At 42.9% G+C, this 24,866-nt stretch overlaps 1 long non-coding RNA gene across 1 annotated transcript; it reads right to left on the bottom strand.

The window, feature by feature from the left end:
• Positions 1-1,255: 1,255 nt before the first annotated feature.
• Positions 1,256-4,367, bottom strand: LOC127061756 (uncharacterized). Its single transcript, XR_007780945.1, has 2 exons — positions 3,979-4,367; positions 1,256-3,604 (listed from the first exon to the last, which is right to left on the bottom strand). It is a non-coding gene; the product is annotated as an uncharacterized LOC127061756 (long non-coding RNA).
• Positions 4,368-24,866: the final 20,499 nt, after the last annotated feature.

The raw sequence follows: 24,866 nt of genomic DNA, 5'->3' as shown, positions 1-24,866 counted from the left end.
GATCAGTTCGTTAAATTTTAACGTTGACTAACGGAGAAATTGCGTTTATTCTCGAGATCTTCGGTAAATTTCACGCTTCTCAAGCTCATCCTCTCTTGCGAAGATGCTACAGCCGGTTGTCCTCGTACGTACATGCACGAAAACGTTACCGAGTCCTCACTGTTGTTTTCTTGTTGACCTTCCGACCACATCCAACGACAATTTTAAAAAGTATATCTGATAATGTGCCCACTATAACGAGAGAAGATGTTCGCGATCGAGATTGTTTAGCAAGATTGTTCGCCGTTAGAAAACGAACGAACTGTAAAATCTTCAAGGATCTAACGGTCGCAGTAGCAAAGTTACTTCTGCGGCGAGTAGATTAACCTTTCTACTCATATTTCTATACTACATGCAATATGTCCATGCGTTTCGTTAAACGACGTACGGCCTCACGACTCGCTGAAAATGTTCTATCGTAGAAAGTTGAGAAGTCGTTCATGGACGACGAAATAGTAGGACGTCGCGTTATCCTTGAAGGAAGAGACAAAGGAAGTGGCCTGACGAGAAGGAGGAAGGAAAGAAGGAAGGAAAAACATTTGTTTCCTTTGTTTTTTTATATTTTTTTATTGCCTCTTTGCACTTACCATTTATTTATGGAAAACGAACAGACTATGACTTTATTAGAAGGTCTCGTATCGTTGGAACAAAAATAATTTAGGGAAAGATTTCCAAAGGAGAAAGAAACGAAAAAGAAAGGAAGAGAAGAACAACGAAGCGAAGAGCCACGAAAGAGCGAGTCCTTTTACAGTCTCGGGGTAACGTTCAGACACACCTTGCAGCGACGAAGACGACTGCGAAAGGACGAGTCAATAATAGAAACAACGACTTGGCGGCTCTTGTTCCAAACGTAATCTCAAGTAACAAACTCTTACACACGAACGGCGAGCACGCGCAAGTTTGTGTCGAGATAGAAAGGTCACGCTGTAAAGTCGAAAGAATCGTGACACGGCGGAATTAACTTTCGAAGACTCGCAGACTTCGCGAATAACACGGCTTCGTTCCACAAGAGAGAGAGAGGGAGAGAGAGAGAGAAAGAGAAAGAGAAAAAAGAAGAAAGATACATATATACATATAAATATATATATATATATATATATATATATATATATATATATGCACATATATAGATACAATGATTTGACCTCGCGTCACCAGCTAGCGATCTTCTCGCGATCTTTTGCCATCGATCTCTCTCGAAATAGTAAAAGGTACATGAATGCATACGTATCTTTTTATTAGATTTTTTTTTTATATATATAAACGTGTGTAGTAGCATTTCAATCTACACATCTTTCTCCCTCTCTTTCTTTCCAATAACTTTCAATTAAACAGCCACACATGCATCTATACACACACGTACACAGAAGCACACGTTCGTTCAAAATTTTTATAATTTGCACTTTACTCTTATGTTCCATTATCATGCAAACGACAAGTTTTTGCTACATTTGCTTAAGCACATGATAATAATTAAAAGAGAGAGAGGACAAAACAATTGATGGATGATATGTAATAATACAAATAGCAATGATATAATATAATAATATAATAAAAATAAAAATAATAATAATAATAATAATAATAATAATAATAATAATAATAAGTGATAAAATAAGTAAACTGATAATGAAATATTTAGGGAGAAAATCGGCGTAAAAGAGAATAGGAAGAGATAAGAAGATAGGATAGAACGAACGATTTGCTCGAGGAGTAGCTTATCGATCGGTCCTTTAAAATAAGAAAAAATACGGTAACTCGTACACATTGTCGTGTGTCGTGTGTGTTCGTGAGTGTGCGCTGTGTGTATTGTTTACGTACATGTATATCCATATATATATATATATATATATATATATATATATATATATATATGTAGAGATAGAAAAGAAACTGGTGGAAGATCGTTCTCGCGAGGAATTGCGAGAAGAGAAAGAGAAAGATGATCGTCCAGAGAACGCGACCGCAACGAATAGAGACGCGCGTACAAGCACATACGGGCCTCATGCGCGCGCGCGCGTGCACACACACAAATGTGCGTACGTAGCACACAAAGAGTAGCGGCGGCCTTTTACTCGCGTGGATGTTCGTATTGCGAGAAGAATGCAAAGTACGCGGTTGTCGTGGTTTTAAAACGCGTGGATCGCGCGTTACAACACACCGCGAGACGCGATGGAAAGAAGTTATGTGTAACAATGCACGGGTGCACGGTTAACTGCTTCCTGACGACGCGAGAAGTGCTGCCGCTCGGCCTTTACGTATACACACACACACACACGCACACACATATATATATACATACGTATATGCGTGCGACCATATGTGTGTACTTGCGTGCACTCTTTTTCTCTCCTTCTCTCTTTCTCAGGGATGAGCGTCGGTGTACGTGCGAGTCGCACGTTTGTGCTAGTGTGTAAATCTCGCATGTTCTCTTGCGTACGTTCCGCGATCGGGAGAGTGCGAGCGAACGGGTCAATGAACACTCAAGCGATTCTTTCTTTTTAATAGTAATAATAAAAATTATTGTATAAAACAGAAAAAAACAAAAAGAGATAAAGAAAGAGAAAAAGAAAAAACTGAAGGTTATCGAGAACCTCTTCGCTTTTCTTTAGTTCTATTCAAGAAAAAAAATAGGAAGAGGCACGATCGAAAAAGTAACGAGGAGCTGTGTCTGTTTCTGCGCACGTGTGTGTATATGTCTCATGACACGTATGAACTATGCGTTGTGTATGTATGTACGTAAATACATATATTTCTCGAATTGCTTGTTGATCGCGTCGTCGTCTTTCCTGGTGTGCGTACTACTCCTTCCAGTAGCGAGAGAATAGTAAGTGAGCACAGCAGTAACGGCACTAGGTGCCTACAGAGACCGCAATAACAGTTGTAAAACAAAGTAGCAGGGAAAAGGTTAAGGACGAGGCTTCACACCCGGCAGCTTCTCGGTTGCAGGTTAATAAAAGCATCGCGCGTAACTCGCGGCATTTCCCCTCCTCCGTATCTACTAGAAGAGATACGACCTCGCCTAATAACACGACTAATTGTAAAACGTATACAACGAATGGTACCTACGAGGTATCCTCTATAATTTAAATAATAATAATAGTAATAATAATAATAATAATAATAATAATAATAATAATAATAATAAAAATAATAATAATAATATTAATAGAAAGAGAAAAAAGGATAGTAACACATGTCGATCCTTAATGCCACGTTCGCTAGAAGCACGTGGATGGTCTCCTCGTTGATGAGTGATCGAGCGTGCGCATAAGTGCATGAGCAGTGTTCCTCCTGTCGAACAGAATGGAGAAGAAACGACTAGGTAGCCGATATCATCCAAATGGCAGTGCGAAGCTTTGTTTTCATTCTTTTATTCGTTTTTCTTTTTCTTTTCCTTTTTATTTTCTTGCTCTTTTTAAAAATTTTTCTGCTTTTTTTCTTAGCCGATAGTTCGTTGCCCGAATACGTCGATCTACTCTTCTCGGTAGACAAAATGATCGGTCGTACCAGTGTTTTCGAGGCTGCGTTCCACAGTGGCAGTGACGTTGTCGCTGGTTGGCTTCTGAAATACACAGAGAAAATAAAGATAAAAATGTTGTAAGTACGACAGCTACGAACGCGGTCTATTCGAAAACTCTCAAGGAACGTGACTTGTATATTTCGCGGTCGGATCGTGACCTACGGTCATACTCTCTTTGAAAATGATCTCCGCAGGAGGAAATCGTCGAAAGATAATGGAAAGTTAAGAGGAACGGATCTAACGATTTTTGCCAGAGTCGAAAGGTCTCTTACGGTGAAAACGTTCCGCTAGGTGTAGGCGGGGTAAGAGAGAGTGAGAAGAACGCGGGGTAGGAGCGGCGGAATATCCTGATCTTAGCGAAGGCCGCCTGGTGCATTCTAGGCGAGCAAAAACTGCATAGAAAACCACGCCCTAACCTGGCAAACGGCGAGATCGCATGTCCTCGTCAGGGACACATTTCTCCATGGAAGCTCGTCGTCCCAACCTCGAATTTCGCCGACTCGATCAGTCAACGACCTTCGAAGAGAGAACTCGGTTCCAACAAATCGGATCGGAATAAATTGTTGATATATACCCGATTCATATATTCTTTTTCAAATCATCGATCGATCGATCGATCTCGCAAGAGAACGCACACGGATATACAATTTTACACAGCACACAACCCACGTTCTTCTACCTACTTCACCCACCTACCGACCAACCCACCGATCTACCTGTCTGCCCGTGTCTATTCCGGCGCGCTTTATCGCTAATCGATATAATATATCTTCTGGCACTCGCACTGACATCGGCTCGCTGTAACATTCGCTCGCTCGGCGGCCTTCGCGACGATTTCACCGAGGTCGCGTCGCTCGCTCGATCTTTTTGCGCGCGCGAGTCTCGCTATCTCGTTTAACTTTTTGATGCGAGTCTCGTGAACGCGCTTCCGTCATACTATTGCTTCACTTCAAATGAATATTTTATTATGACGGATTAACACTAAGACGATGAACTTTAATCTCGGCGGCGATGATCGATAGTGAAAATTATGTAAAAATGAGGATCGATGCGATAAAGTTCAAAGGTCGAAAGGTCTCGAGACGATCCTTCTGTAGAAAAGACGTTCGAGAAACTCGCGAGGATCGCTGAGCGTGCCACATAGACGAGCGTTAGAGTCGAACGGTGAACGTCGAGAGGAAAGTTCACTTGCACTTTCCACGGCGTTCTTCTTTCTGGGCCAAGTTCAACCGAAAAGGTGTCATGAAACTTTTTCCACCTACTCTCTCTTCTCTCCTGCCTTCTCTCTTTCTTCTAAGTAGATGGAAAGGTGTACCTAGGCTAACGTCGGCCCATCTCTCTCTCCTCTTTCCTCTCTCCATTATGATGGAAGAAGAGAAGACGAAAGGAAGCCTATCGCTCTCTCTTTCTGTTTCTATTTTTCTTCTTTGCTATGGACGTCACGCGAGTACACGCATGAGAAGGAGGATCGGGGAAGGTGGATAAGAAAAGAGGATGAGGAGGAACGTATGGATGCTTGGGTTCTGTAAAAAAATAAAACTAGGCAACTCGGAGTAGACCGTTAGATCGGCTATCTCCTTCTCTCTCTCTCTCTCTCTCTCTCTCTCTCTCTCTCTCCCTCTTTCCTCTTTTCTTGTTCTCCCTCTCTTTTTTCTTTTTTTCTTTCTCTCTTTCTTTTTTTCGAGGGAGAAAAAATGAGATAGGTAGAGGAAAAGGAAGAAAGAGAGAAAGAGAAAGAGATACCTAACCTAAGGCACGAAGAGAGTCTGTGCTCGAGACGCGGCGTGCTGCAGTTTGCCCCTGAACTTGCCTCTCCGTCTCTTGCTGCCCGCTCTGAGCTGACCCACTTTCATGCCTTACCGATATGTATTCTCCAACCTTTTCCACGAGACTCACGACGAACGTTCTAATCAACTATCGATGTCATCGTGCTAACGATCATTGCTTCTTTTGTTTTCTCTCTCTCTCTCGTTCTCCCACCATCCGTCCCTCTCTCTATCTCTCCCTCTCCCCCCCTCTCTCTCTCTTTCTCTTTCTTTCTCTCGCGAACGGACGTCCACGAAAGACGCGTGTTGTCAGTACATTTCACCGTCCCAAATCGCGAACGGAACTTTTCTTCCGTGTCACGGACCCGCACTGGTACCGTGACCGTTCTAGAAAGTTGATTAGTTGGAGTAGTTAATGAGAAAGAGGAAAAGAGAGAAAGATTATAAGAATCCGTGCGAGTAAACACGAGTTCGATCGGAGACGTGTCGTACGTTCGTTTCATAACGACGACGCTGATTCTTGATAGAAATTTCATTGTCGTTTCCCGTTTTCCTTGGGCCGTTTCGTTTCCCACTACAGTTTAACGACGCGCGTTTCCTATTCGAGAACATGACGAAGATGCGGCTCCGTCTCGATAGACTCGCCGAGTTTACTAACGCAGACTACGCCATAACAACATTAATTTATCGCGCGGGAATGAACGTCTCGGGGGCGTTATCCGCTATCTCTTTCTCGTGCCGTCCGCGAGACTCCAATCGAATAAACAAGTTATGCTGGTGATGAAATGATGCATGAAGCAGAAGAATTGATCTATATTTTCGCCTACACTCGCTCATCCAACGATTATACCAACAATTCTTATGGGAATTTTTGATCTCATCAATATTTTCATTTTTTACTTTCACCATCGTATTTAATTAACGCACTCGTGAAAGATATTTAATGTGAACACTGGATATACAATAAATTTCTAATAATTCTACAGTTCTAATTCGAATAAATCCAATTTTTAAGAATTTAGCTGATAATATTTGCGATCAATTGATTTTGTAATTTTAACTCGTTTATTCTTTTTAACATAGATCTTGTCATAAAATATTTTAAATTAATAACAATAATAATACGATCATTGTAAGGGACAAATCATTGTAAGAGACAAAGGGAAATTTTCGACGATTCGAATTCGCAATATTTCCCATATACAGTACAGAGAAGCAAGGATATATTGATGGGTCTCTAGCAGACTCACAGGACGCGTTAGATTGGACGTGGCAATGCGCGTGTACTAGGATAATCACGTTTATATAACGAGTCATTTCCCGCGTCCACGTGATTCTCTCGTCAAGGCGATCCGCTCACCACCACCGATGCACCACCAGCACTTCTACCACCATAGACCACTAACGGTCACTGGTACAACCACCTAGACGCGATGCCTTCTTTTCCTCGTTCACCCATATTTTTCTCTCTTTTCATTGGATACCGAGATACGCGACACGTTTCGTCTGGATTGAAAAGAAAAGGAAAATGTTTATACGATCGTAGATTTCTCGCCGATTATTTTCTTTTCGTTCGTCCAATGAATCAACTATATATTATACCATAAAAGGTATCAGATTTTCGTTCTGCAAATGTCTTACTCGTTTCTTGGCCTTGCTAGAAAACAAATCTTAATCGCACCAGAAGGTTCCTATTCCCGCGAACATAACTCCTGTTATCGGATCTTGTATCGATCGCGCGAACGACAAACGATCTCTCTCTTACCTTTACTTTGCATCATAGTGATAAGTGTGCCACGCGTCGTCGAGGGTATCCACTATCCGGTTTGACGAGCGTACGGTCCCAATTAACTACCACGCGTAACGATCGAGAAAACTCGAGGTTGATCAGAATTTCGTCTGTCGATGGTTACAGAAAAGTCTTGGCGTCTTGCTGTCGGCCAGGAGGAACAAATTCACGCATGTACGAAGTTCGAACAACAAGATTATCATTGATATTACAAACGACTGTATTATTATAATCGGAGAATCCACGAAAGAGAGGTGCTTCACTCGCAAAATTTCGGAGATCCTTAACAATTCCTAAATCGCTTGGTTACGAGCTCTCTCGTCATCAGTTAACGGGCTAATTCCTTTCAAAGAAAAACGATTTCGAGTCCACCGTTGTTCGTAGTGCTTCGTACGTACATATCTACCTACCTACATACATACATGCATTGCAACTTAATTGCTTCGAAACTACCTCCCGTCGTTCGAGCGTTGAAAACTCGTAAACGAAATTCAATTTACCCAGCGGCTATTAGGTATCTATCGTACACGGAAAACGACGGCTTTATTAGAAACGACCGATCGCGAGTTCCGTGCAAAAGATAATTTAAAAGCTAAATTAGAGAGCGGCCGAGTGAAAATTTCATTCCTAATCTTGTTCAACGTTAATTTCTGGGCGCAAGCCAATAGTGGGTCCCTTAGAGGATTTTAAGAACGATTTCGCGAGTCTCGCGAAGGCTTCGTAGGTGTTGCGAGATACCGATGCATTCCACAGAACGCCGGTAATGGAACGCTAAAGAAGCTGCTGCTGCTGTTGCTGCTTCTGGCGTTGCTGCCTCAAGAGAGAGAGAGAGAGAGAGAGACAGAGAGAGAAAGAGAAGGAGAGGGAGAAGAGAGAGAGAGAGAGAGATAGAACGGAGGAAGAAGAACTGGAGGAAAAGAGAAAGAGGAAGAGTGCTGGAGACGTTCGCGGAGAGAGAAACAGTGGAGAGGAAAAGAGAAGGAGAACTCAGGCAAAGGAGGTCTAACCGGCGTAAATGCCACTGGTTGGCATTATGCCGCTTGCCCGGCCAGACCTTCGATGCATCGAACACATCCTGAGATATGCCGCCCGTTGATGACTGCCTCGATATAATCGTGATATCGTTCGTCTACGTCCAGGATTAAACGGTGCCGAGGGATTAAGCTTCGAGGGAATTTCGTATTGCGCTACGTCAGCCCTGGCCCGTTTTATTATTCTTAGGCAAAAAAAGACGCCGTAGCTCTTACGTCGTCGACATCGATATTGGCCTTTCAAAATTTATTTTTTCCATCTTCCTTGCGTCGTGCCGGCGACGAAGCACGACACAAAAGGTTAACTTCGTTCGAAGGACGTTAAAACGATCTTTATTGTCGTTATTATCATCCTTATTGCAACTATCGTCCCGCTTGTTTCGAGCAATTTTTGGTTTGAAGAAAGAAACGATCGGATTTTACGATTCTAAAGAAGCTTCTTCTCCGATTAGGAATTTTGGAGGATCGTCATTTTTCGTGGTCCACAGTGAGAAGGAATCTCGCGCGCGCTGTACAAGGACATCAAGAGTCTCCAGCGCGGAACTCGATCGACGAGAGACAGAAAGACAGAGACAGAGACAGAGACAGAGACAGAGACAGAGACAGAGACAGAGACAGAGACAGAGACAGAGACAGAGACAGAGACAGAGACAGAGACAGAGACAGAGACAGAGACAGAGACAGAGACAGAGACAGAGACAGAGAGAGAGAGAGAGAGAGAGAGAGAGAGAGAGAACAGAAAGAGAGAAAGAGAGAAAGTGTGTGAGAGAGAGAAAGACAGGGTCTCTCTACATGGATTTTTCGAGGGTCGAGACACAGCAAAGTAACAAAGTGCAAGAAAATGCTGGAAGGGTGGGGTGAATTGGAAAGGGTGGCGGTGGGGTGAGGGAATATCCAAGGAATGTCGAATTAAACTCCGGTCGGTCCAGCGCCGACGTGCAAGCCTTGCTGAGCGTGATCTTGGATAGGACAGGCTACGCTGGCACGCGTTATTCTAGACAAGTATATATACGCGCACCAAAGTATATATACTATTATATACCGGCTCCCATAGGAGAGGGAGCTGGACGAGGTGAACGAACCTCCGAATCTTCCTCTCCGAAAGGATAGAAGAAAAAAGGAGAAGCGTCGAAAAAAAGAGATGAGTCGGACTCTACGTTTGGGAATCAGGAAAAAAAGAGAAAGAAAAAGAGAAAGAAAAAGAAAAAGTGAAGAAGTTTATAGACTGGTATAGGATTAAATCGTTTTAAGAAAGAAGAATGACGATAAATAACGAGGAATTAATATGTTTCCGGTATTTATATCTTTGGAGTTTTGTTTGTTAATCCATCGAGCGTACAAGAAATTTTGCATAAATCGACATATTCGCTTAATATTTTTTGTAGATATAAAAGAATAAATTACGTTATTTTATCTATCTCAGATCTTATTCTTTTTAAATCCATTTGGATGAATTCTACGTGATTTCGTTGATGCTGGTTTAAAAAAATGATGAAAAAAATTATATGGCAAATCAATCGGTCAATCGATCGGCAATGTTCAACATCACGTGTGCGTTATCACGATCGAACGATCTCACGGTTTTGACGTTAATCGCGGTAGTCGCGCGTTGTCTATATGCGCAGCTATTATTATTCCGCAACCGTGCTACAATGTAAGACACTTGGTCCGTAGTATGTAAGATATCGCGAATGTAGTTGTTAAAAACGATGAGCTCAATATAGGTATATGTATACATATGTACGTACGTACGATATAGACACACAGGTGAAGATGAAAAAAGATTCGCTGAAAAAACGCGTTCGATCATAGTTCTTGCGAGATCGATCTTTGTATTTCAAGGACGCTCGCTTTCCGTTCTTTCCTGTAAATCTATCAACGAACTTATCTCGAAAGAAGGAGAGAATAAAGTTGCAAAGTCGAAGAGGAACTCATGAAAAGTTTCGAATTTTCGAGCATGCTATGAGAATGACGCGACGATGAGAAAAGGATGAGGACAGACTTTGCGAGTAGTCGCCTCGTGCTACGTAACCAAATTCAAATCCGTGGAGGCTGATTGTTATGCAAGGTACGTGCTCCGGTAGATGCCTGCCTGCCAAAATCTGCTGGCCCCGGGTTCGATAGCCATCGCGCGTCACTCGCACGGCACACCGGCTCTCTTCGTTCTAAAATCACGACGATGCGTCACGATCGAGGAACGAGAATTTCATTCGATACGTCTATTGCCGAGAGAGACGCCGAGAAGGAGAAGTAAAGAAAGATAGGGAGATAGAGAGGAGAGGAGAGGAGAGAGAGAGAGAGAAAGAGAGAGAGAAAGATAGAGAAAAAGAGAGAGAGAGAGGTGGAGGAGAAGAAGAAGAGAGAAAGAACGCGCGAGTGCACACGCGAGAGTAAGAGAGGCGATTGGCATGCAGGTCGCGCGGTATGTTGTCCTAGGTCACGCGTAATCTCTCCCCCCTCCTGTCCCTCTATATCCCCACGAATAGAGTTTCCCTCTATTCGTTGCCTCGTCTATTCGTTCTATCTTCTATCGACGCTCATTTTCCAATTACTATCGGCGATTTCGGCGATATACCGAATACTTCTCGCGCGATATACCTACATTCGAGAAGAACGGGTACTTCGAATTTTGAGCAGGCGAAGAGTTTCTCGATGACGACGATTACGTTGCACTGCGTAATTTCTATAATTTATCGGTCTGTCTCTCTCTTTCTCGCTACGCGGAAGTAGCGGTCAGTATGCAGCCGGAGAACGCCGGTATTTCTTTCAACATGTTCCAGTGTAATCAGAGCGTGCAGAACTCGAAATGGTACGCGTATACCATTTTTACCTAGGATCTTGTAACTTTCTGAATTATTATTAAATTAGAAAGGACGCGTGTGTGTTCGTACGAAACGTGATGTCTTTTAGTCCCTTCTCTAGAGAGAGAGAGAGAGAGAGAGAGAGAGAGAGAGAGAGAGAGAGAGAGAGAGAGAGAGAGAGAGAGAGAGAGAGAGAGAGAGAGAGAGAGAGAGAGAGAGATGGTTTGCATGCGTTATGTGAATGTTAGACCTAGGTCATCCCTCGGAAATGTCGTCGCGAGGAAGAAGGAAGGATAAATCGCAGAAAGAGAAAGAAAGAGACACGTTGACCGTCCGAGCAAACTCGAAGGAACGAACGAACGGACGAACGAACGCTCGGACGAGAGAACGAAGGAAGGATCGCTTATTCCCGACGAAGAGAGAACGATCAGGCGAGCGCGTGAGCGAGCGCGACGGTGAATGTCCAAAACTCAGGTGGTGTCAATGAACTCGGCCATGTGAGGAGGCCCGACGAGGCCTCCTCGAGTATATACCCGCAGCGCTCTATCGGGGTCTTCTCTTTCCCATGGAACCGAGACTAATTTCGTGACTTTACGAAAGCGTCGCTGAGCAAAATCCGATAACAATTGTCTACCATATAAATAGTATATGTACCTTTTCTATCGTCTATGAACTTTTAAAGTCCCTAATCGCCTTTTATCTCTTCCCTAACGTCCTCGAACTCTTCCGAGAAATGTCAAGACCCGTCTGTCTCTCTCTCTTTCTCTCTCTCTTTCGCTTTACTCGACGACCGTGACTGTGCTAACAAACTCGGTTACGCGAATAGAAATGGAAGCGTCTTTTCGTGTTCTCTTCAATCTTTTAAAGGAAACGATTTTCCACGACGAGTAATCGAAATTTAATAACTCTGTCGCAAGTTACGTAACCTCTGGATTATCGCATACGGAATATATCAACGATATCAGACTAATTTGTCTTAAGAGAGAGAGAACGAAAGTGGGAGAAAGAGAGAGAGAGAGAGAGAGAAACGGGTCGAACAAGTGCGACAAAAAGGCGACGAGAGAACATTATATTCGGGGCTACCTGACGAGGGTATACGCGGAGGTGAACGTTCTAGACTGACTCCAAAGTCACCTGCTCGTTACCGCGGCAGAGAAAAACAGGCGGAGAATAAGAAGATGCGATTCTATGTGAACGAAGAGGCGCTTCTCGTTTACCAAGCTACGAAATTACGGAATAGAAGACGGAGATGTCACGGGAGTGACGTAAACGTCAAGAAATCGGAGGAGACCCTCTTCCACTCTTCGTCAGCTTCGATATTCTTCGAAGGAGCGCCTCCTTCCTCCTTTTGAGACGTCGGTCATGCGCGGGTCAGCGAATCTTCCAAGAAGATTCGCTTTCTCTCTCTCCCTCCCTCTCTCTCTCTCTCTCTTTCCTACTATCTCTTTCCTTCTCTTACTCTTTCGTTCGCCGTGCGAGAACATCGACACGACCACGGCTATGCCGAAGAAGGTAGAGGTCCGAGTCGAGGAGGAGGAGAAAGAGGAGATGGAAAGGTTCGAACACCGAAAGAGAAGTTCGAGCAGTCTCGTGTACACCGATTGGCCGAGAGTTACGCGTACGAGGGCACGCTCGTCCACCGACGCACGCGAACGAGCGAGCGCGCCAAATTGGACGAACCGTCCCTCTTGATAAAGCCTCACTGTGTCTTACGACTATAGAATCAGAAAGATAGAGAGAGAGAGAGAGAAAGAGAGAGAGAGAGAGAGAGAGAGAGAGAGAGAGAGAGAGAGAGAGAAAGAGAGAAAGAGCGAGAGAAAGAGAGAGAGAGAGAGAAAAAGGATTTATGTTTTACGATTCTAACGATCAAAGTGCACGTGCGCGTCATAGTCGACAACGATGCAGATAAACGAGTCGATAAATAGATCGACGAGCAGATAGGCGTGTCTCCGTTTCATCGTAGTGCGTCTTGTAAAGTAGATAAGCGGAGGATGACATAATAAAGAATATAACGACGGAGATGACGATAATAAAAGAGTGTAGTTACTTATTAATAAAAGGTATATGAGTGATTCGTACTCGGTTAAATGTAAACAACGCTCACGGCCTAGAAAAGGTAATTTCAATAAAGGAACGAATATCTGGGCGCATTGTGAACGATAAGGCCTACGTAAACACAGGGAAGGTTAAATGTTTCCGAACGAGTTGGTAAATAATACGCTTTGAAAGACGATTCGTTCGTTCGCGGAACGATATCTATCAACATGCGAAAGAAGAAAGAAAAAGAGAACGAGGATAAAACCAACCTTACGTCGGGACAGCGATGATCCTCCGGTCCGCTTCATTGACGGCTCCGGTTGAAGAAGCGGGAGCAATGTCTTCCTTTTCGAATGTTTATGCTCCATACCCATCTTCTCAGATTAGATGAAGAAGTCTCTTCTCTTCCTCTAACTTCATCCATGATCGTTATCAATCGAGAATGTTGTCGATGATTTCTTTATCCATACGACGGAAAAAATGTCGCCGGAGCTTTTAATACTGTCCGGTGGGATCGAGACCTGTACTGGTTGCCATGTCGCGACCTTGAGTTATCTTCTTCCTCGCAATGCTTCCGTATTTCTCTATCTCCCTCTCTCTTTCTCTCCTCGACCTACCTCTCGACTTTCTTCAGTACTGACCGGTGGGATCGAGTCCAGCCATGATTGCTTTGCTGTTTTTCGTTGTGATCTATCCCAAGTCAAATCCACGAAAGTATCTTCTCCGAATGAGCGATAAGAGAATACTGCTTCAATACAGTCCGGTGGGATCCAATCCTTCTGCCATGTTGTCAAACGAATGGATCACGAAACGTAATCGATCAACGAGTTGTTAACGTTCAACGCTCTCTCCTCTCTCTGATCGTTTTTGATCGCAATCTTCGATTATTCTTCAGTAAAGACCGGTCGGATCCAATTGAAGAGCCATATTAATCCGAAAAGTTCTGCTAAATGAGCGAGCACTTTTATGGTGCGCGCTTTCATACACGCTCGATCTTTTTCCCTTTTTTTCCCGCGGCACGAGAACTCGCAAATATTTCCGATCACTGATATAAAGTAGAACGACGAACTAGCAGAATCATATATCATGAGATCGACGAATCTTTTGATAAAGTTCGGTATAATCGAGAATCTCAAATCTCGCGGTACTAATCGGAAAAACTAATAGAAAAGAAGAGAGAACGACTGGTGTATGCGTGACCGTGCCCCAGAGAGCTCTGACAGCTCGACGGCGAGTGGCCTCGCTTAAGTCTCGGCTGGCCCCCACCTGCTTGAGCGGGGCCACAGCCGATTGGTCGACGATGTCGGCTACACCGGCAATCGGCACACCGTCCCGAGCTTTCGGAAAATTTCCCCCGATCTATGGTCGAAATCCAGTTCGTCGTGTTCTTCGTCTTCGTCGTTATCATTGTTGTTGTTGTCGTTGTCGTCATCTTCGTGTCGACCCAAAGTAACCCCCCCCCCCCCACACACACACGAAGACTCTTGATCGAGGCGGATTCACGTGGGGAAGAAAGCAGGATTCGCTGGGTCGGATGAAAGAAGGGAGGGAGACACCAGGAAAGAGAGGAGGCGTCAACAAAACGATCCAGAAGAATATTTGGCCCTCCGATTGGTCGTTCCATTACCATCCGGGAAGGATTGCTTGTGTACTAATTGAGATAGGGAATGTCGAAAAAATTGCCGCGAGTTGACCCAGAGTCGACTCTTCTTTCCTCTCCTCTCCTCTCCTTTCCTCTTCTCTCAAGTCTTCTCGATTCCTCTCTCTCCCTCTCGTATGCTCTTCTCGCGCGTTCACCATCCTTCGATGTTACTCACGAGGGTCTTCTTAACAACCGGAACGCGTGTAACTGTGCCACGCTTCCCGTGGACACGTAGCGAGCCTCTCCAGGCTCTTCCGCGCGCGCGAGTTCGCGTTAGAGAGAAAGAGAGAGGGAGAGAGAGAGAGAGAGAGAGAGAGAGAGAGAGAGAGCTTTGTGATTTACGAACACTGAATTCGCAAGACCTCGCATTCATTCGAATGAGTAACTCTTATGCTTCCAGAAGTCCGCGATCTTTTCGTAGGGCAACTAAAGCTTCCACGGATTGAAATATTCACGTATGTTGGCTCGCGCGAACGTGAGCGGTTTTCCTAAGGATTCTCCAAGCATTCTGTACTCATACTCCTTAAAAGATAACTTTGTGAACGATGATAAGTTGGCGGAAGATCGCGATTATGATTTACGAGGAGGTTCTTTCGATCTTCGATTTTCACTTTCTATGCAACGATGTTCGTAAGCAACTTAGCTCCTTACGTAACAAGGATATTATCTTACTTAATAGGACGATAATTAAAATCGTATTAAATTTAACGCATCCTAGTGTGACTAACGAACTTCGGGAACGAGGGCGTTCGCTGAAAATTCTCGAGGAAGGTAGGAAAGGTTTCAAAGATGATTCCATCGAACGTGCTTTCGGATCGTTATCGCGTTCGAAAGTTACGAAAGAATGGAAAGGAATTCGCATAATTAGTGGATCATTCTTTTTTTATAAATTCGTACCATTACATTACATGCGATTCCGTTATTCTTGTCGATGCGACGAATTCAATGACCTCGGATAAAATCGATCGTTTTATATTGAGCATGAACATGTCACAAGTTAGAGTGTTGGAAAAAAGCTTTCGGAAAATAACTTTCACGAACGAAAGCACATTTCTCTACTAAGCGATTGAATAGACAAATAACTACTACGTTGCGCCGTAAAACGATTAAGTTTTTTCTTTTTTTAACAAAATGAAAAACTGTTTTCTCTACAGAAACATTTTTCATTTCGTGCTTGTAGGATTTATTACGGATAATTTTTTTTCGACATACGAGATGTTTAAGTAAAAAAAAAAAAAATTGAAAATATTAAAAAAAAAATAGCTAAAAAAATATTTTATGGAAATTATAAGCGTATATATTGTAGGCATATAAAATGAATACTATCTAACCACTTGATTCACTGTATAAAAGAGCTTAAAAACGGATTTATTCCATCCAGAAAGTCCAATACTTGTACAATATTTATGAAAATATTATAAAATCAAAATCGAGAAATAGTAGAAATCAAATGGTAATGGAATTCATTAAATTCTTTTTACTATCGCCACATTGTCGTACTTATTTTATGGCGAACAAAAGAAAAATAAAACAAGATACGATTTTTTTACAAAATACAAAAATAAAAAAATATTTATTACCAAAATATTTATTGCAAATATAAACCGTTCTTAAGTGCGGATTAAGGGTGTGGCCCACTGTAGTTATTGTTTCGATAATATTAAGCTAAGAAGAAAGAAGGTTTACGGAGAAAGAAAAGGGACGTCTGTAAGAAAGGTTTACGGAGAAAGAAAAGGGATGTCTGTGAGAAAGGTTTACGGAGAGAGAAAAGGGACAATGACCAATTGAACATTACCGTCCTACCTGAGAATGTTATAAAAATTAAGCCGACGGAATAATCCTTAAATTTACTTTTAATTCTTCTACCTTACTTATCCCTTATTTATTTTTGCTATGTTATTTTTCAAATTTAATATGAGCTTATTGGATGGATTTTCCCAATCGTTCTTAACCAAATTAATGGAAACTGTCTATCTACGAATGACATTTCTCTTTGCTTTTTAGGTATATCCAAATATATTGAAATTTTTTATATTCTACTTATAATATTATCGTATAATTATCAATGTTTTCGGAGAGATTTGATCAGAGAATGTAAGACTAGTTAAAAGATCGATCGTTCTAAGAAGTTCTGCCATTATAGGAAAGTTTCGAGATGTAAAAGAGAGGTGATGTGACTGTTGATGTTAGCTCGGCTGCGAGTTGGGCCGATCGAGCGTATGGTCTCTATATAAATAAAGCAACGAGTATATATTTCTCCATTGGTCGAGTAGATATACTCTGAGCAACGTGCAGTTTGTAGATTGTCGCCCGTCGTCGCTCGCGGCTATGACTTCGTGTTACTGGGATAAAAGGTGAACGACTCGTTGCTACTCCATTGCTCGTCCCACCATCTCCAGCATCCCGCTCTTCGTTTGGAGGGGTAGCGTCCTTCTGTGAAGCCAAAGTAAGTACGAGTCTGTCTCTGTTTCTATCCGTGAACGTGCGTACCATCGAGAGAGAGAGAGAGAGAGAGAGAGAGAGAGAGAGAGAGAGAGAGAGAGAGAGAGAGAGAGAGAGAGAGAGAGAGAGAGAGAGGAAAAGAGAGATATATAAATTACTTCATCGTTTTCGCATTTGATTCTTACGAGTACTTCGGTTCTTCCTTTTTGTACTTTCGAGATATCGATTCTTATCGATTTGATTAGAGGAAAAGGCCAAAGATCGCTCCTTTGAAACTTTTCCCGTCGTCGTCGCTGGGATCGTAGAAAGTTATCAACAAGGAAGTAAATGTTAAATTTCCTTAATAATCATACTTCGTACGAAGGGGAATGCGTTATTAGCTTTGCGGTAAGGTTGAAATCCTTCTCCCGTATCGCGCGAGGACTTCGTCGAGAACGTAAATAATGATTCAACGACGGTCGAGTTACGAAGATTTCGATGCCGTTGAACAAAGGACGTGTAACGATTACGATCGGACAACGAATGGCTATGCTAAACAAATCATTGAAATCTTATATCATCGGATCAAATTAAAATCATACAGTAACGCATAGTCATTTGTAAATTATATTTTGGTCACCTAGTGATAGGTTAATACATTATCACACTTACAATTATAATTGCAATACATAAAATCTATTCTATCCGGCACGCGATAAAAAGATACAATTTGTTTGAATGCAATATTGAAAATTTTCTTCGTATAATCTAAACGTTCACTTTAGTGGATGTACATAAATACCTACATACCGATGCTTCGATTCAGACATATCTTTTTTCTCTTGGCTATGCGTCTATGCCGCAATGTACAACCTGGATTGTGCAAGATACAAAAAACCTCTGCCTACCTACCTATCTAGATTTGCGCAACGGGCAGCTTCGAAACTAACCTTCCGATGTGTATCTTCCTTTACGAGATGCTTCGCGTCGGCGAATGCACGTTGTCTCATCAGAACGAATCTGTTTGATTCTACCTGAGCAATCGACACCTTTTCTTAGATTAGTTCTTTACTCCGATCGAATTTAAAAATTGACTCTCTTAGAAATCGTTCGTATCGTTCTAATGTTGTCGATTCCGGAAGGTCTCAGCTCTACTGCGGAAGGCTTTTAAAAGTACTCGAAGAGACCATTTAACGCGAAATACGTTCCGGGTACTCGGTGATACTTGTCTAATTACCCGACACTTCCTATGACAGTGACTTCTAAGTTTATTTCGATATATACGCATACTTTCTCCCTCTCCCCCTCTCTCTCTCTCTCTTTCTCTCTGTTTTACTCTCTTAAGTCTATGAAAAGTCATCCTAGGATGATGAGACTTATTAACAAGGAAATAAAAATTTTCGAATCCTACGAAGATGCGTAATAAGCATGATAGAAAGATCCGATGATCAGGGACGCAAAATAGAAAGATGAACCTTCGATATGATTAATCAACGAGGATACTGAAGATTATTGTGATTAGAAGGGAAGGAGTCCTCGGAGGATTCCAAAGATTCGAAAATCGTCGTTGAATGAGGAACTCACGGTGAATCGTTTCTCGAGCTGCTCCACTAGCGGCTTGGGAAAAAGTGAAAGACACTGTAAGAAGGATGCGAAAGAAGGAGAGGGAAAGAGAAAAAGAGAAAGAGGAGTGGGAAAGAGGGGAAAGATAAAAGGAGAAGCAATGAGGAAGAGGAGAGGCGATTGCCTCCGGAGAGGGTGAACGACGGTGGAAAGGTGAGAAGGCGAGGGAGGACAGGAGGAAACAAGAAGGAAGAGAGCGAACGAGAGAGAGGATACTCGCTCGAGTTGTCGAGGCGATTGAGCCAATGTGCGTAGCGAACTTTTGCGTTCTCTCTCTCTCTCTCTCTCTCTCTCTCTCTCTCTCGCTCTCTCTCATTCTCTCACTCTCCCTGACCTAACCACACTTCTGCACGAGGTGACTCGTGCCACGATGACTTGGTTACCAGATCACCTCGTGGTGATCAACAACGTAACTTTAATAGAATAATTGCTTATATCGGTGACTCCTCTGTTTAAAAGAAAGAAGTTTCAATTTCGATATCGAAGTTTGAAGGACGATGAGACATCGATATTTCGTTTCGGAGAACTCCAAGGTAAAGGAGAAAATAGAATAAGAGTCTGTAGAAGCGACGAGGAATCGAGTGGAAGGAGGGAAACGATAGGATAGGAGAGTTTCAAGTTTATCATTCGATTCGCTTCGCTTCGTTCCCGTCGCCGGTTGTTGAAACTCCCGCGAGCGGTCTCGCGGCCGCTCTCGGCACGACGCGATGCGCGCAGCCTCTAGGTCGGCCGTTCACCCTGTCCCAGCGAGAGAGATTCGCCGAGAGATCCGCACCCGGCGCTTCTTAAATTCGATCGAATTTTCTTTATTCCCACCGAAATCTTTACTCGAAAAGAAAATTTCCTAGAAGCCGAAAGGAAAGCGATCTCCTCGAATACGTTCGAATACGATCGTTAAATATTCCTCCAGCTACTTGATCCAGCTTTGAAGGAAAAAAAATGATAGCAGTCGCATAAATCGTCGATTTTTCTACTGCGAATTTAGGATTTCGTCTTGCTTGTATATAAGCGAGCTCACACGGAATAATAAATAATTCTTGTTATTAAACGCGAGCCTATTCTCGCGTCGGAAGTCAAACTGGTTTAGATATTCATCTCCGTGTACCGATCGATCTCGATCTCTTCTTTGTTTTTTTTTCTCCCCTTTTTTCTTCGCTCTTTCTCTTTTCCAATCGTCGCTAACGATGGCGAATAATGAAGATATCCGGAGCGAGGGGCTAAGTGCAAGAAGGTAGAGAATGAATACATCATAAACGTCGCGGGTAATTGAAAAGCACTGTACCGAGAATGTGAGAGATGGATGAAGAAGTGTATGCAATAGAAGGAGAGAAAGAGCTTGAAGTACCGAGCATAGCGAAGAAACTCTGAAATCCTGAATCATCCTCACTGGGCGGTACTCTCGACGGTGAACTGTGCGAGGAACAGCGTAAGTTTAACATGTTCGCGGCACCTACTGCTTCCTCGACGACTCACTTGCATTTCGCAATGTATCTTTCTACCTTAAATTTTTTCATTACTATGCTAATATTCCCACATTTCTTGGGCGTGCCCAACATTTTAACGAGCAGTTGAATATATCTACGTGACATAAGTATGTCTCTTTTTCCGTGTAGTAATCATTCTACCGCCTCTTCTCTCTCATTTTTTCTTTGCCAAGATCGTTCCGTGATGAAAAAAAGCTGATGAAAGAGATAAGCAAAAGAAATCACATTATAAAAGGTGGTTTCAAACGAAGTGCGCGATTCGGTCACGATCGTCGAGTTCTCGCTCGTCGATCTCTCGAAATGAGAAGTAAAAAGAAGAGGTCGATCGTGCTTCTCGCTTTCCATCTCTTTTCTTCTCTCTCTCTCTCTCTCTCTCTCTCTCTCTCTCTCTCTCTCTTCCTTTTCTCGCGCAAATCGATCTGACTGGATCACTGACCCGCTAGGGCGTCTCGTGCCACTTATACGGAAGTAGAAATTATCGCGACGAGAAGGATGCTCTAGTTTCTTCATTTTAAGGAAGATGAGAAGAGAAGCAAGGAAGAGAAAAAGAGAGACGGAAAGAGATAAGGAAGAAGGCAGAAGGAGAGCAAGTGCGAGGATATCCACCAATTCGGAGGATGCTGTCAGTCGAAGCATTCGAGTGCCGATAAATAAGTGACGATAAGTAGGTAGATAGGTAGGTAGGTAGGCAGAATAGATAGGTTGCTTGGCTGCTCGCTTGTTAGGCTAGGTGCGTTGACCCGCCCAGCGTGTTCAGCGAGAAATAGAGAGAGGACAGAGAGTCGGGAGAAAGAAAGAGAAAGAAAGAGAGAGGGAGATGCTCGGATGAACAAGGAACAACGAAGCGAGACAGAAAAGGAGAAGGGAAGATATACTGTAAAGAGAGACAGAGAGAGAAAGACAGAAAGAGAAGAAAAGGTAGTAGAGAAGTTCGAGTCCGCGATCCTACTGTCGGTCGATCGTGAGATCACCGGGAGTAAACCCGAAAACCGAGCGAAGAACATTGAACTCCGCTTCATACGATTCATTGATCCTGATCGAGTTCGTACGCTTGGCACATCCTTCAAGATATAGGGTCATCGTGTCAGAATCGTGTTCAAAGCACCCATTGGCGTTTTAGAGAAGATCCACTAACTCTGTTCCTTTTTGTTACAAGAGTCTATGGCTGAGTCTATCGATTATCGACAAAAAGCATTTGCGAGTTTGTCTTTGAAATCGATCGAGAAAGTCGAGCGAGATTAGTATTCTTTTCTTCTTTTTCTCTTCATCGTAGATTTTATTCGCAATCTTTGAAGGTTAATAAAATCTAGTTGCCGTGCTGCCGGTAAATATCAAGCGACTTTTCTCCTCGACTGGCTCCATAAACATGGCTCGAAAGTGAACTATAACGAGAATAAAAATAATTTCCGAGGAGCACGAAGAAGGAGATTAAAGTCGTATTATAAAACGCATCGGTCTTGCTGGAATCGTTTGTCCTTTAAGAAGTAAAGATAGGTGATAAGTAGATATTAGAAAACAGCGAGTTTGCATTTGCGGAAAGAGAAACTCGGATTTATCGCGGACTAACTCGATGCAGGTGTTTGGAAAAACTCTGTGGAATATCCGGGGAAGGAGCGAGGTGTTTAACACCTTAAACGTTCTCTCGCATGTTTCTCGCTTACTTTCCCCCCGTAAGAAAAGAAAGACAAAAAAAGATGGAGAGAGAGAGAGAGAGAGAGAGAGAGAGAGAGAGAGAAGAGAGGGAGGCCACCTTCCACGTCAGGGAAAGTGAAATCAGTCGGTGCGCGCTCGCGCTCACCTTGTTCGTTGCTCTTACGTCTCTTACCTGTCGCGTAAATCAGGGGAACGATCTCCGAATGCTGCCATTAATAATGGCAAGAGTTAGCGAGCTAATTCCTCTCGCGTACGCCAATGGAAATAAAGAATTTGGAGAAAGTACACGCATGTCGTAAGGTAACTAGTAAAACTCTTACGCATCGATCGTGGCCCCATTTACCAATAGCGAGGAAAGTTGATCGATTGAGCGATTGATATTTTTGGTTCGCATCAACTATAGCTTTTTTCTCGATTTCTTTCTCGTATAAATAAGTGTTTCAATCAGAGGTAGAACTACCAAAGAAATTAAAAGTTAAATTGAAGGAAAAAGTAATTATAGGAACAGTCATGAGTGATGAATTAATTGATTTTGTCGATATAAGTTCATTTAAAAAGTGATAACGATCTAATAAAAAAATAATGAAATGTAAACAATAGCAATTTTTAGCAAATTATTATCATTCCTTTTATATAATGGTTAACGTAGATCAAAGTATATCGTATCTAGATAATATATAGTATCATATATGTAATCATCGTATCTAATGTAATATATGCTGATCATATGTAAATATACTATATTTCATATATGTCAACATTGTCAGAAGGAAGGTAAAGTTCAAAATAAAAAATCTGAAGAAAAGCATTTCTATCTCCTCTTGAAGAAGTTAAGGATAAAACGAGAGATGGAAGGACACCGCCAGCCGGTCTAGCGAAACTGGTACAGTGTCAAGGTGTCTGCGGTAGGCCCAGCGTTTACAACCTCGGCAAAGTACGAAACGTCAGAGAGCTCGGTGAACGTCGCGACGCGTCGCCTCGCTTGCTAGCCCCTTCTCCTTCCCTCGACGAAAGTTCACCTTAACCCCCCACCAGCAAAGTTTTCGTTCGGCCACGGCGAAGCGTGGAAGTCAGCAACTTCCTTGGCGACTTTCACGAGGCTTTCTTTCGCGACCGACTTGTCGAGAGTAGAGGAGAGCCCTTCTTCTAGATAACGTGCTCGACATTTACGGCTCTAAACCTCGGATCTCGACATCCGGGATGAAAGGCAAAAAGACGATTGAGAGACGGCGATTTTCTACGGAAACGAACGGACCCACAGCGGGAATGTTCGACGAATCGTTTCTAAGATGGGGTGGGAGGGAATATTTCTTTAAACGAGTTGATCTAAAAAGTTCATCTTTTTTATCTAGGCGAACCACTGTTTTAATTGTATCCTTCCTTGCCGATTTATTACCTCTACGTCAGCTAATCTTTGCTCATATGTATATATAAATTAGAAGTCAAACGATTTCTACTTTCGTTTGAGAAACGACTATTCATAGCAAACTCGTACGCGTAAACGATGGGCATTTTTTACTGGATTCGCAACACTTTGGATATCTTGTATTCATTTTATTACAGGTGACGATAAATCGATCTTTGTCCATGACTACAACGACGACAAAGTCGATGACGATAATGATGTGATGTAGATGGACAAAGAAAAGAGGTGAGGTGTATATAAGAAAAGAAGGTACGTTCGTAACGTTGCGTTAGCTCCCGCGGCCAACGAAATGATATTCAGTCGAGTGTTTCGACAGGCCGGGTGTCGTTAACCTCCCGCGTGTGTGTGTGCTTCGTTCGTTTAGGAGTGGCAAAACAATTGTCCGTTCTAGGACTAGCCTTGTGGAAGAGGGACGCCCACTCCCACGGGACTATTTCAATTCCGTTCCGGCGTCCCGTAGGTTGCAAATTGGGCGTTGGCCTCCGCGCCTTTCCTCTCAAGAGGCACGAGGACGTTTGGAATGTCACGCGAAGCCCTTCGAGGGACACCGAAGCTTCCTCTTCTTCTTCTTCTTACTCTCTTTCTCCGGAACTTTGGCAAAAAGCAACGAAAATATGAAAATAGCTCGAAGAAGTGGTAGGCTAATCGAGCAGTCGGCTCCATTCGTCAGAACGTGTTACCAAAGAATGTCTCTTCATCGTTATTCGATACGAGGAAATGAAAGCTTTCGATCGCTAGATACATACATCACTCAAAGAAAATATGAAAGTATTGGTATTCACGTATACCTGACAAATGAATCTAACTGGTTAACTGGAAATACTCGTGTACTATGCTATATATAATTACTGAGAAAAGAATGACTTTTTCTTCTCGCCAAACACTTTTGATTCAATTGTCTTGTCAGATTTCGCTTCAATTCATCTTCTCCAATAGTCAGACTCTCACGTACAGAAAGTTGGCTCGGAACTCGGGCTAAAACAAATGTGGAACTAAAAGGAGAAATAGTTTCTTATCGAAATAAGAGAGAAAGAGAGAGAGAGAGAATCTGTTCAAAGCCTTGCCATGATATCATGTCTAACGCCAACGTCGTTAGACATTTGCATCGTAGATCGGTAGTCGGACATTGACCGAAGATTTCGTTCGTTCCATCGCGTCTCACTTGGAAATCGATCGCCGAAAGCTTCTCTCTTTCTCCCTATCCAACCAACTTTTCGATGGCCCTGCGACAAGGAGGGGAAGGTTGGTAGACGAGCGACGAATCGACTCGCGGACGTGCGCGTGCACGTACTCTAAAAATTCGAAGAGATCCACGTGGATGGCCCAGCGAGCGTTCTCAGGAGAGTGTTGCAATCTTGCACCGCCTTACCGTTCTCTTCGGACCCTCCTCAGATTCTTTTACGAAGCCTCCGCCATGGACTCTTTCGCATCCGTTCCTTTGTGTGTCTCTTCTTCCCACGGGATAAAGAATCTCGTTAACCTTATTTCCAAAATAACATGGATGTGAAAACGATGACTCATGATTTGCGATACTTCATCAATCATTCGATATTTTCTTGTCTTTTTATTTCGAACACACCAGAGTAGCGCGCGAACGTCGTATTGACTGAAAGCGAGCTAGTAGTACAATT

Source organism: Vespula vulgaris, chromosome 2 (assembly GCF_905475345.1).
Source record: "Vespula vulgaris chromosome 2, iyVesVulg1.1, whole genome shotgun sequence".
Lineage (NCBI taxonomy): Eukaryota > Metazoa > Arthropoda > Insecta > Hymenoptera > Vespidae > Vespula > Vespula vulgaris.
The sequence above is the reverse complement of the archived record's forward strand: the minus strand, read 5'-3'. Positions and strand labels throughout refer to the sequence as shown.